Below are 14,146 nucleotides of genomic sequence, written 5' to 3'. Positions count from 1 at the left end.
AAGAATTAGGGAAAAAACTGCAGAGGAAACTCTTCTGGAATTAGAGGGACACAGTGGACCTAAGTGGAGGGCATGGGTGCCCATGGCTTGGGAGCCCAGCTGCCGATAGAGTCTCTGCTCCAGCACTGGAAAGGGAGGTGAGCCGAAACTGCAGTAGCCCAAGACACTGGCAGAAAAGCAGCAGGAAGAGCCCAGAGGGAAGGAGGCTTGAAGCCCTATGGGGGAAAGTACACCAGCCTAATTAGAGGAGAGGAAAAAAAAAAGCGACCAGTGTGGACACGATTCTCTCTCTCCACTCACCTTACAAAGGCGAGTGAGACAAAAGAGCAGGTGTCATTTTGGATATATGTAACAGCTGCGCCAGCTTGGGGCTGCGCCTGCCCTCAGCCAAGCAGAAAAACCTGAATCTGGTGGGGAGAAATAACAGGAGACTAAGACCTCATGACTGTGTGGAGCTTATGAACCAGGACTGTGAAAAAAAAGAAAAACTGAGGGTGTGTGGGAGAACCCACGGTGTGGCTGAGACATGAGTAGTCTTGGTGGGAGGCGGCACAAATTCGGGTGGCTTTGGCTACACAGTGAGAGACATACCAGGGGAATCTGAGCTTACACTGAGGACTGCACAGATCCTTTGTGTGGTCCTTGGGACAGAGCAGACAAATATTATATCCACTGGGGCTAGCGCTCAGGCACTGATTAACAGCAAGGAGAAAAGCTCAGCTGAGCTGAATTACTTCCCTTCTGAATAAAAAAACGAGGAAGAGAAGATTTAGCAGGCCAAACCCGGGTGTGTCACCTTTGGCACACCCTTAACACTGAAGAACTGAATAGAGCTCTCTGGCCACACCCACCACAAGCCTCTAGAGATTCACCGAAAGCAGACCACTTAATCTAGAGGCATAGTATAATGAGAAAGCCACCACAGTGAGAAAAAAAATAAGAAACCAAAGAATATCTCCACAATGCCAAACAACAAATGCAGAAACCAAGGAAACAAGAACAAGGAAGATATGATGCTCCCAAATAAACATGACCCTCCAATACAATATTATGAAGATGATGAGATAGAAGTAATGCAAGATATAGATTTCAAAAAATTTATGAGAAGAACATTTAGAAGTTCTCAAAAACAAATGCATGAACTACAGAAATCCATACAGGACAGGAGAGAAAATCTCTCTCGTGAAAATGAAATCTTAAGGAGGAATCAAAATGAAATGAGGAATTTAGTAGAACATGAAATTGAGATGTTGAAGAGAAACCAAAATGAAATGAAGAATTCAATAGAACAAATGAAAACACATTGGAGAGCCTTAAAAACAGAATCAGCGAGGCAGAAGAGTGAATATCGGACATAGAAGACAGACCACAGGAAAGTATACAGTCAAACCAAAGAAAAGAAGAGGAAATTAGAAATCTAAAAAATATTGTTGGGAATCTACAGAACACTATTTAAAAACCCAACATTCAGGTACTAGGAATTCCTGAAGGCATGGATAGAGAGAAAGGATTAGAAGGCATTTTTAGTGAGATACTAGCAGAAAACTTCCCGGGGTTGGAGAAGGAAAGAGACATCCAAGTACAGGAAGCAAATAGAACTCCCAATAAACATGACCAAAAGAGATCCTCATCATGACACATTGTAATCAAACTCACCACAGTGAAACATAAAGAAAAGATTCTAAAATGTGCAAGGAGAGAAATGTCAGATTACTCTCAGAGGATCTCCAATTAGACTCACAGATGACTTCTCATCAGAAGCCACACAGGCTAGGAGGGAATGGGAGGTATAGCCCGAGTACTAAGAGAAAAAACTGCGAGCCCAGAATATTATATCTTGCAAAGCTCTCATTTGTGAATGAAGGTGAAATAAAGACCTTTCATAGCAAACAGAAATTGAAAGATTTTGTCGCCATTCGTGCAGCCCTGCAAAAGATGTTTAAAGATGTGTTACACACAGAAACACAGAAACACAGCCATCAATATGAAAGAAGGTAAAGGAAGAAAATCCCTGAGTAAAAGATCACAGGAAGTTCAAAGCATATATTAGAAATATCTTTGGGAAAATGGCAGGGCAAAGTTACTACTTATCAATAGTCACATTGAATGTAAATGGCCTCAACTATCCAGTTAAAATACACAGACTAGCTGAATGGTTTAAAAAACAAAACCCATCTATTAGCTGCTTACAAGAAACACATCTTTCCAACAAAGATGCATGCAGACTGAAAGTGAAAGGTTAGAAAAAGATATTCCATGCCAACAGAAACCAAAAAAGTGCTGGTGTAGCCATCTTAATATCAGACATAGTAAACTTTAACACAAAAACTCTTAAGAGAGACAAAGAGGGGCACTATATACTGATTAAGAGATCAATTCAAAAGGAAGATGTAACTATTATCAATGTATATGCACCTAATTACAGGGCACTGGTTTATTTAAAAAATATGTTAAGGGACTTAAAGGGAGACTTAGACTCCAAGACAATAGTATTGGGGGACATTAATACTCCACTTTCAGAAATAGACAGATCAACTGGACAGAAGATCCGCAAGGAAACAGCAGATTTAATTGATACTATAGCCCAATGGATCTAACAGATATCTACAGAACTTTTCATCCTGCACTTAGAGAATACACATTCTTCTCAGCAGTGCATGGAACCTACTCTAGGACTGACTGCATACTAGGCCATAAAGCAAGTCTCAGAAAATTCAAAAGAATCGAAATCATATCATGCGTCTTCTAAGACCACCATGGAATGAGGTTGGAAATTAGCTACTCAGGAATCCCAAGAGCATATGCAAACACATGGAGACTGAACAACATGTTACTGAATGAACACTGGGTCATAGAAGAAATCAAAAGAGAAATCAAAAACTTTCTGGAAGTAAATGAGGATAACAACACAACATATTAAAACTTATAGGATACAGCAAAAGCAGTGTTAAGAGGAAAGTTTACCACAATAGGTGCCTACATCAAGAAATTGGAAAGGCACCAAATAAATGAGCTTTCAATGCATCTCAAGGATTTTGAAAAACTGCAGCAAACCAGACTCAAAACTAGTAGGAGAAGAGAAATAATTAAAATTAGAGAAGTAATCAATAGAACTGAATCTAAAACCATTACAAAAGATCAGCCAAACGAGGAGCCGGTTTTTTGAAAAAATCAACAAAATTGACACACCATTGGCCCAAATAACTAAAAAAAGAAAAGATCCAAATCCATAAAATCAGAGATGAAAAAGGGAATGTAACAACAGACACCACAGAAATAAAAAGAGTCATCAGAAATTACTACAAACAGTTGTATGCCAGCAAATAGGGAAATCTATCAGAAATGGAAGGATTCCTGAGCACATACAACCCAAAACTGAGACAGAAATTGAATCAGTAATAAAGGCCCTCCCAAAAAAGAAAAGCCCAAGACTGTATGGATTCACTGCTGAATTCTACCTGACATTTAAAGAAGAACTAACTCCAATTCTTCTCAAGCTATTCAAAACAATCGAAAAAGAGGGAATCCTCTCAAATTCTTTGTATGAAGCCAGCATTACCTTAATTCCAAAACCTGAAAAAGATGCAGCACTGAAATAGAATTACAGACCAATTTCCCTGATGAACATAGACACAAAAATCCTCAATAAAATTCTGTCCAGTAGAATGCAGCAACACATCAGAAAGATCATCCACCCAGATCAACTGGGATTTATCCCTGGTATGCAGGGATGGTTCAATGTTTGCAAGTCACTCAATGTGATACACCACATTAACAGACTGCAGAAGAAAAACCATATGATTATCTCAATAGATGCAGAGAAAGCATTCAATAAAATACAACAAACACCCTTTCATGATAAAAACTCTAAGCAAACTGGGTATAGAAGGAATATTGCTCAATACAATCAAAGCAATTTATGAAAAACCCATGGCCAGCACTCTATTGAATGGGGAAGAGTTGGAAGCATTTCCGCTGAGATCTGGTCCAGACAGGGATGCCCACTCTCACCACTGCTATTCAATATAGTTCTGGAAGTTTTAACCAGAGCCATTAGGGGAGAAAAAGAAATTAAAGGGATACAAGTTGGGAAGGAAGTAGTCAAACTATCCCTCTTTGCAGATGATAGGATTTTTTATTTAGGGGATCCCAAGAACTCTACTAAGAGACTATTGGAACTCATAGAAGAGTTTGGCAAAGTAGCAGGATATAAAATCAATGCACAAAAATCAACGGCCTTTGTATACGCAGGAATTGCAAAGGCTGAAAAGAACTGCTAAGATCAATCCAATTCACAATAGCCACAAAACAATCAAATACATCAAATACCTTAGAATAAACTTAACAAAGGACGTCAAAGATCTCTACAATGAGAACTACAAAATCTTAAAGAAAGAATTAGATGAGGATACCAAAAAATGGAAAAATCTTCCATGCTCATGGATTGGAAGAATCAATATCAACAAAATGTCTGTTCTCCCAAAAGCAATTTATAGATTCAATGCGATACCAATCAAGATACCAAAGACCTTCTTCTCAGATCTGGGAAAAATGATGCTGAAATTCATATGGAGACACAGGAGACCTTGAATAGCTAAAACAATCTTATACCACAAAAGCAAAGCTGGAGGCATCACAATACCAGATTTCAGGACATACTACAGGGCAATTATAATCAAAACAGCATGGTACTGGTACAGAAACAGATGGATAGACCAATGGAACAGAATAGAAACACCAGAAATCAATCCAAACATCTACAGCCAACTTATATTTGACCAAGGATCCAAAACCAATCTCTGGAGTAAGGACAGTCTATTCAATAAATGGTGCTGGGAAAAGTGGATTTCCACATGCAGAAGCTTGAAGCAAGACCCCTACCTTACACCTTACACAAAAATCCACTCAACATGGATTAAAAATCTGAATCTATGACCTGACACCATCAAATTATTAGAGAGCATTGGAGAAACCCTGCAAGGTATAGGCACAGGCAAAGTCTTCTTGGAAAGGACCCAGGAAGCACAGGCAGTCAAAGCCAAATTTAACTATTGGGATTGCATCAAATTGAGAAGTCTCTGTACTGTAAAAGAAACAAGAAAGTGAAGAGGCAAGGGACAGAATGGGAAAAAATATTTGCAACTATGCAACTGATAAAGGATTAATAACCAGAATCTACAAAGAGATCAAGAAACTTAACAACAACGAAACAAACAACCCACTTAAGAGATGGGCCAAGGACCTCAATAGACATTTTTCAAAAGAGGAAATCTAAATGGCCAACAGACACATGAAAAATTGTTCAGGATCACTAGCTATCAGGGAAATGCAAATCAAAACCACAATGAGGTTTCACCTCACCCCGGTTAGAATGACTCACATACAGAAATCTACCAACAACAGCTGCTGGTGAGGATGGGGGAAAAAGGGACACTAACCCACTGTTGGTGGGAATGCAAACTGGTAAAGCCACTCAGCCTGGAGATTCCTCAGAAACCTGAATATAACCCTACCATACAACCCAGCCTTCCCACTCCTTGGAATTTACCCAAAAGAAATGAATTTGGCAACCATAAAGCTGTCTGAACCTCAATGTTTATTGCAGCTCAATTCACAATAGCTAAACATGGAATCAACCTAAATGCCCCTCAACAGTAGACTGGATAAAGAAATTATGGGATATGTACTGTATAGAACACTATACAGCAGTGAAAAAAAATCCGGTTATTTGCAACAAGATGGAGGAATCTGGAAAACATCATGCTGAGTGAAATAAGCTAGTCCCAAGGGGACAAATATCATACATTTTCCTGATTGGTGACAACTAACTGAGCACTTAAAAGGAAACCTGTTGAAGTGAAATGGACACTATGAGAAACTGTGACTTGACCAGCCTTTGTCTTGACTGTTGAGGTACAACTTACAGTTTTATTCCTTTAGTATTTTTTTGTTCTAGTTAATGCCATTGGCTGAACTCTTTAATTAACACACAATTATTCTTAGGTGTTTAAGTTTAACTGAAACATGATCCCTGTTAAATATAAGAGTGGGAATAAGAGAGGGAGGAGATGTACAGTTCGGCACATTCTCAGAGTTACCGCAATGGTAGGTTTAGAAACGTGCCAGAGAATTCCAATTCAAACCCAACAAGGTGGCATGTACCAATGCCATCTCACTAGTCAAAGTGATCAGTTTCAGTTCATAATTGATTATAATGATAGGATTAAATGTCAAAGGGATCACTTAAACAAGACTATTGTCTGCTAATACTAACTTATAGAATTAAAAAGGAGAGAATGATCCAACATGGGAAGCGGGATACACAGCAGACTAACAGAATGGCGGATGTCCTAAACAGCACTCTGGCCTCAGAATCAGCCCTTAAGGCATTCAGATCTGGCTAAAAAGCCCATGAGAGTATTTCAGGCATAGAAAGCCAAGACACTCTGGAAAAAAAAAGACCTAAATGAAAGATCTCTGTGAGTGGGATCCCAGTGGAAAGAACAGGGCCATCAAAGAAGGAGGTACCTTTCTCTGAAGGGAGGAGAGAACTTTCACTTTGACTATGACCTTGTCTAAATAAGACCAGAGTTGGCGAACCCCAAAGGCTCCCATAGCCTTGGCGGCTCATGACAAGAGCCTCAGAATGATTATTGACATCATAAATAAGAGTGTCAATTGTTAAATCAACAACAGGAGTCACTGGGCACTTACTCCCCATGTAGGATCTCTGTCTTTAATGTGTTGGACTATATGAATTAACGGTATAACCAGTACTCAAACAATAATTTATACTTTGTGTTTCTGTGTGGGGGCAAACTGTTGAAATCTTCACTTAGTATATACTAAATTGATCTTCTGTATATAAAGATAATTGGAAATGAATCTTGATGAAGAATGGGATGGGAGAGGGAGTGGGAGCAGGAGATGAGATGGTTGTGGGTAGGAGGGAGGTCATTTTTGTATAAAGCCACTATAATCCAAAAGTTGCACTTTGGAAATTTATATTTATTAAATAAAAGTTAAAAATGAGCTCAAGAAACTTCACAACAACAAATCAAACTAGCAGTTAAGAAATGGGCAAATGACTTAAACAGACATTTTTCAAAGTGGAAATCCAAACGGCCAACAGATACAACAAAAACTGCTCAGGATTTTTAGCTACCAGGAAATGCAAATCACAACCACAATGAAGTTTCTACTCACCCCAGTTATAATGGCTGTCATAAAGAAATCAACAACAATAAATGCTGGAGAGGATGTGGGCAAAATGTGCTCTAACTCATGGTTAGTGGGAATGTAAACTGATGCAGCCATTGTGGAAAACAGTATGGAGATACCTCAGAAATCTGAAAATAGATCTATTATATGACCAAGCAGTTCCACTCCTAAGAATTATCTAAACAGAATTCAATTATCAGATCACACAGTTATCACTACCTCCATGTTCATTGCAGCTCAATTCACAATAGCTAAGATATGGAATGAACCCAAATTTCTGTCAATTGATGACATCTTCTGTATATAAAGATAATTGAAAATGAATCTTGATGTGAATGGAATGGGAGAGGGAGCGGGAGATGAGAGGGGTGCGAGTGGGAGGGCAGTTATGGGGGGGGGGAGGCCATTGTGGTCCATAAACTGTACCTTGGAAATTTATATTTACTAAATAAAAGTTAAAAAAAATGAAGAGTGGGAATAGGAGAGGGAGGAGGAAGAGGGTTGGGAGCATGGGCGAGAGAGAGGGTAGATTTGGAAGTATCACTATGTTCCTAAATTTGTATATATTAACTACATGATATTTCTATATCTGAAATAATTTTTTTTTATTTAGCAAGAATAAATTTCCAAAGTACAGTTTATGGATTACAATGGCTTCCCCCCCATAATTTCCCTCCCACTCGCACCCTCCCCATCTCCCGCTCCCTCTCCCATTCCATTCACATCAAGATTCATTTTCAATTATCTTTATATACCGAAGATCGATTCAGTATATACTAAGTAAAGATATCATCAGTTTGCGCCCACACAGAAACACAAAGTGTAAAAATACTGTTTCAGTACTAGTTATAGCATTACTTCACATTGGACAACACATTAAGGACAGATCCCACATGAGAAGTAAGTACACAGTGACTCCTGTTGTTGACTTAACAATTTGACACTCTTGTTTATGACATCAGTAATCTCCCTAGGCTCTAGTCATGAGTTGCCAAGGCTATGGAAGCCTTTTGAGTTCAGCGACTTCAATCTTATTCCGTCAGGGTCATAGTCAAAGTTAAAGTTCTCTCCTCCCTTCAGAGAAAGGTACCTCCTTCTTTGATGGCCCCGTTCTTTCCACTGAGATCTCACTCGCAGAGATCTTTCATTTAGGTCTTCTTCTTTTTTCTTTTCAGAGTGTCTTGGCTTTCCATGCCTACAATACTCTCATGGGCTCTTCAGCCAGATCCAAATGCCTTAAGGGCTGATTCTGAGGCCAGAGTGCTATTTAGGACATTTGCCCTTCTATGAGTCTGCTGTGTATCCCGCTTCCCATGTTGGATCATTCTCTCCTTTTTAATTCTATAAGTTAGTATTAGCAGACAATAGTCTTGTTTAAGTGATCCCTTTGACATTTAATCCTATCATTATAATCAATTATGAACTGAAACTGATCACTTTGACTAGTGAGATGGCATTGGTACATGCCACCTTGATGGGATTGTATTGGAATCCCCTGGCACGTTTCTTTTTTTTTTTATTTTGTTTTATTTTATTTATTTATTTTTTTGACAGGCAGAGTGGTATTGAGAGAGAGAGACAGAGAGAAAGATCTTCCTTTGCCGTTGGTTCACCCTCCAATGGCCGCCGCGGCCAGCGCATCATGCTGATCTGAAGCCACGAGCCAGGTACTTCTCCTGGTCTCCCATGCGGGTGCAGGGCCCAAGGACTTGGGCCATCCTCCACTGCCTTCCCGGGCCATAGCAGAGAGCTGGCCTGGAAGAGGGGCAACTGGGATAGAATCCGGTGCCCCAACCGGGACTAGAACCCGGTGTGTCAGTGCCGCAAGGCGGAGGATTAGCCTGTTAAGCCACGGCGCCAGCCCCCTGGCATGTTTCTAACTCCACCATTTGGGGCAAGTCTGATTGAGCATGGGAAGTATCACTATGTTCCTAAATCTGTATATATTAAATACATGGTATTTCTATATCTGAAATAAAATTTTTAAAATAGAAAAAAATTTAAAGAAATAGCCAAAGAAACAGATCATATTGAACAACAACAACAAAAATTGAAGCATACATCTGACATAATGACACATTTTTAAAATTTGAAAACATTAAACAATACTACACATTATTTGAGGATAGGCACTTATGTATCAATGTAGGAAATTATAAAAATCAAATTAAAATTATAGTTTTCTCCTGGTAGAGAGAGTTGATTACACATGTAGCTTCTGTAATTTTTGTTATTAAAGGCGAAATTTGAAAAGGTAGCATTTTTTTTTCTGATCATTGCAGATGAGATAATTCAAAACTACTCTCCTGCTGAATAGTACAAAGCCAATATTCTTAAAAGAATACATTCCTGCAACTATCAAAGAAATAATGAAATAGTAGAGAATCGCCAAGGCTACATTCAGACTTGGATGAGAAAACCCAGAGAGGTATTTGTTATGCTTCTGCCAATGGTACTTTAACTAATATAGAAGTGGCCAAGAGAATCAACAACATTTTTGACAACACTATAGGGACAAAAGTCCGTGTCCTAGGTCTTCAATGGGTAGGGACCCCAAAAACAACTCATCATGTAGGGTTAACACATTAAAAGTATAGAGACTAGGCAGCATTAGCATGAAGAGGAAATAAAACATACCTGGGGATGGGTTACATCCTTGCTTAGGTCATCTGAGTGATTCAGAGCAATATGGTCCCAAGTAATAACCTAGAGACCTGAAAGCTATTGAGTTAATGAATCCTGAAACAGCTCCCCTCTGGTATTCTCATGTACAATAATAAGTGTCATTCTTTCTGCAAACCACTTTTAGTTAGGTTTTCTGTTACCTGAAGCCAGAAGCATCCCAACAGACAGAGTAATAACAGACAGGGTGCCTTCCTCAGAGAGCTCACAGCCAGGACACAGAGGAGAAAGTGCCACTGTAGTAGTCTATTAGGGCAGGGCTGCTGCAACCAAGTGCCACAAACTGAGGGCCTCAACCACAGAAATTGATTGTCCTACAGTTTTGAAAGCTAGAAGTTCAAGAAACACCAGCAGAGTTGTTTCCTCCCAAGAGTTGTACAGAAGGATCTGTTACTAATCTCTCCTAATTTCTGATAGTTTTCTGGTGATCTTTGGTATCTTTCCTATCTGCTCTAGCACTCTGATCTCTGATCTCATCTTCACAGTGCATTTTTAAAGTGTGTATCTGTGTCTTTTTGCCCCAATTTCCTCTTTTGTAGCAATGCCAGTCACACTGGCTTATGGCCTAATGAATGCATTTCAACTTGATTATGCCTATATAAATATTCCCTCACCAAATACAGTCTTATTCTGAGCTCCTGGGGGTTAGGGCTTCCATATATGAAATGTAGACACAAATTCAAGCCATAACTAGGAGAGAAAATTCTAGGCCTACATATGTGACAGGAACTCCATGGAACCCACTGTACGTATTTTGACACTCTAGTAACTGATAAAAGATACTCCTCTAAAGCATCTGAAAATTCATTGTCAAAATCATCTTCATAAATCCTAGTGCTGATGTGTTGTGCTCAGAACCCTCCTGAGGCCCCCCACTACTTCATAAAGAGGGCTTATCCCCTCAAAACATGTGATTTAGGGCCCTCCAGGCACTGGCCCCAGATTGAATTTCTAGCTCACATTTCAATACTATCCTTAACCCACCCTGATTTGATGTCCCATTGTTCCACTCACCTACAGACCTCATCCATCCTTCTGTATTTTAATCTGTGCCATCATTATGGGGTAGCCCTCCCCTCATCCTCCTCCCATGGAAATCTTTGCCTCAGATCTGCTACTGCAGATTCTGAGATAGCAATGAGAGTTCAGGTCATTTATAAGGCAGTGATCTTGGGATACGCGTACATAATAGAAGGGAAGGCAGTGGGCCTGAGCAGAGGGAAAAGCTAAGCTGTAGTGTGGTCAAAGCAAGGCCTCAGCCATACTGACAGAGACATAAGCTTTGGGTGGTCCCTGAAATTGTCATCATTTGCAGCAGGGTGATAAAACCTTTAAACTGTGTGGCAAACTATGTGTAGCTTCCTGATGTTCATGCCCTTCACTGGGCTGCACCTAGTAATCTCCTCCTTATCAACAGAATACAATAAAGGTGATGTGGTGTCATTTCCATAATTCTTTTCTGTTATATATGAATTTCATTCAAAAAGCTCATGGAAATTGAAATAAAAGGTATTTTGATGCAAAAAATTGAAATCCATGTATTCATGGGGTCTTCAAAATGTTCATGGAAAATACATATCATGAAAAACTATATGGATTCCATTTTGCATCAGAATAAATTGATTTTTTAATTCTATTGTTCCATGAACTTTTTGAAGTCCCCTCACAAAGTTCTGTTTCTACGAAAGTCATACTAGAAACTCCATGCTGGCAGGGTAAAATGGCTATGTTGGAAAATCAAATGTGGAAAGAAAATAGATGGCCTCCAGAAGCTAAGTGTAGCCTCTAACCAACAATCAGCAAGAGGCCAGAAGCCAAGGTCCTTTGTCTTACAACAGAAAGGAAATTAATTCTGCCAATAAACTGATTCTGGAAGTGTGCTCCACCCCCACTCAAGCCTCCAGATGAGAATGCAGTCTCGTTGACACCTTGAATATAGCTTTATAAAGCCCTAAGCAGAGAACTCCATTAAACTTTGTCCAGATTCCTGCCCCACAGAAACTGTGAGCTAAGAAATACCTGCTGTTTCAATTTCCTGTATGGTCATTTGCTATGCAGCAATTAATCATTAAAACAACTCACATGTTGACCAGTCAATGCATGCAAGCTCACTCCAAGAAAAGGACTTTGCTTTGGACAACGGCCCCATTTCAGAAGAGGCAGTTAGAAAGGACTGGCAGCTGAAGATTGGTATCCACTGCAATAACAGCAGCTGGATGCACCAGCCCTTCACACCTTGAAAGGGACTAAAGAGTACAGCACAGAGTACTCAGTTATCATACCCAACCTTCACTTCTCATTTTTTACTTTCCAGTGGCTGTCACAGCAAATCACCATAACTAGAGTGCCTTAAAACAGCAGAACTTAATTCTCTCACTGTTAATGGTGGCCAAAAGTGTGAACTCAAGGTGTCAGCAGGGACACACTCACTCTGGTGGCACTAGGATAGAATCTGTTACAGCTTCTGGTGGCTTCCTACCAATCCTTGTCTTTCCTTTGTTTGTGACTCCATTATTTCATTTTCTGTCTCTATCTTCACATCACCCTCCTCCCTTCTGTCTCATAAGGTTACTTGTGATGTCTTCAGACTCTTATGACTTCTCCATCTTTGGAAATTCTAGAGTCCTTAGTTGGTACATCCTCCATGACTCTTTCCTTAAGATGGTTTATATTATTGTCCTAACTTGTATATCCTCACCTTTACCATCAGGCTCTAAACTCCAAGGAAGCAGCATGTGTTTTATATTCAAATCTCCACTGTCTCTTCCTAGTGTGTGAGACCTTTGCCAAGCTCAATGATTAATTTATTTAACACATATTTATTGAGTGCCTGCTATATTCCAGATATTGCTCTAGGTGCTAGGAAGATGGCAGTGAATAAAGTCCTTTTCTGTCTAGGAAAGAGGTAAACAATAAGAAATATAAAAGAACAAAATGCATTTTATATATTTACCTGTTTTATGTTAGAAAAATAAGGGATTTGGAGAAAACTGAAGCAAGAAGGGAGATGATGAAGGATGGGGTGGGGTGCAATTTCAAATAGAGTTGTCAAGGAAGATTGTACAAAATGTCAAGTGAGAAGAAATCTTAAGGGGGTAATGAAGTCAGTCATGCAGTTATCAAGGGGAAAGCCATGCCCAACTGACAAAACAGAATATACCAATGCTCAGAGATGAGGCTGTACTTGAAGAATTCAAGTATACATGGAGAGAGAATGAATGAAGAGGAGGATAAGGTTGGAAATGAAGTCATAATAATAAAGGGCAAGACTCTGTGTCATGTATAGCCTGGTACAGGCACAATAAAGACTTTGGCTTTTACTCTGAGTGAGATCAAGGGATACTGGAAGATTGTAAGTGGAGGAATGACAGGAGCTGGCTTACATTTGAATAGGATCATGGTGGCTGCTGAGTAAATAGTCTGCAAGGCCATGTAATAGGCAGCATTATAAATATGTACCCCACTATCCCAACATTTTTTTCTTCAGCTATTCAACAAAACACTAATCTGAGTACACCTCTAAGGAGATTGTACAGATATTATTGAAGTCTCCAGTCAGCTGAACTTAAGATATGGAAATGACCTGGGTGTACTTGACTCAATCAAGGAGCTCTTTAAATAAAACGGAATTTTCTCCAGCGGATAACAGAAGAGCAAGTCAGGGAGATTTGCTGACTTCGATCTTATTCAGACAGGGTCATAGTCAAAGTGGAAGTTCTCTCCTCCCTTCAGAGAAAGGTACCTCCTTCTTTGATGGCCCCGTTCTTTCCACTGGGATCTTACTCACAGAGATCTTTCATTTAGGTCTTCTTCTTTTTTTTTTTTTTTCTTTTCAGAGTGTCTTGGCTTTCCATGCCTAAAATACTCTCATGGGCTCTTCAGCCAGATCCAAATGCCTTAAGGGCTGATTCTGAGGCCAGAGTGCTATTTAGGACATTTGCCCTTCTATGAGTCTGCTGTGTATCCCACTTCCCATGTTGGATCCTTCTCTCCCTTTTTGATTCTATCAGTTAGTATTAGCAGACACTAGTCTTGTTTGTGTGATCCCTTTGACTCTTAGATCAGAGTGGTCAATTGTGAACTGAAATTGATCACTTGGACTAGTGAGATGGCATTGGTACATGCCACCTTGATGGGATTGTATTGGAATCCCCTGGCACGTTTTTAACTCCACCATTTGGGGCAAGTCCGATTGAGCATGTCCCCAATTGTACATCTCCTCCCTCTCTTTTTATCTTTCTTA

The sequence above is a fragment of the Lepus europaeus genome, chromosome X (assembly GCF_033115175.1).
Source record: "Lepus europaeus isolate LE1 chromosome X, mLepTim1.pri, whole genome shotgun sequence".
NCBI lineage: Eukaryota > Metazoa > Chordata > Mammalia > Lagomorpha > Leporidae > Lepus > Lepus europaeus.
The sequence above is the reverse complement of the archived record's forward strand: the minus strand, read 5'-3'. Positions refer to the sequence as shown.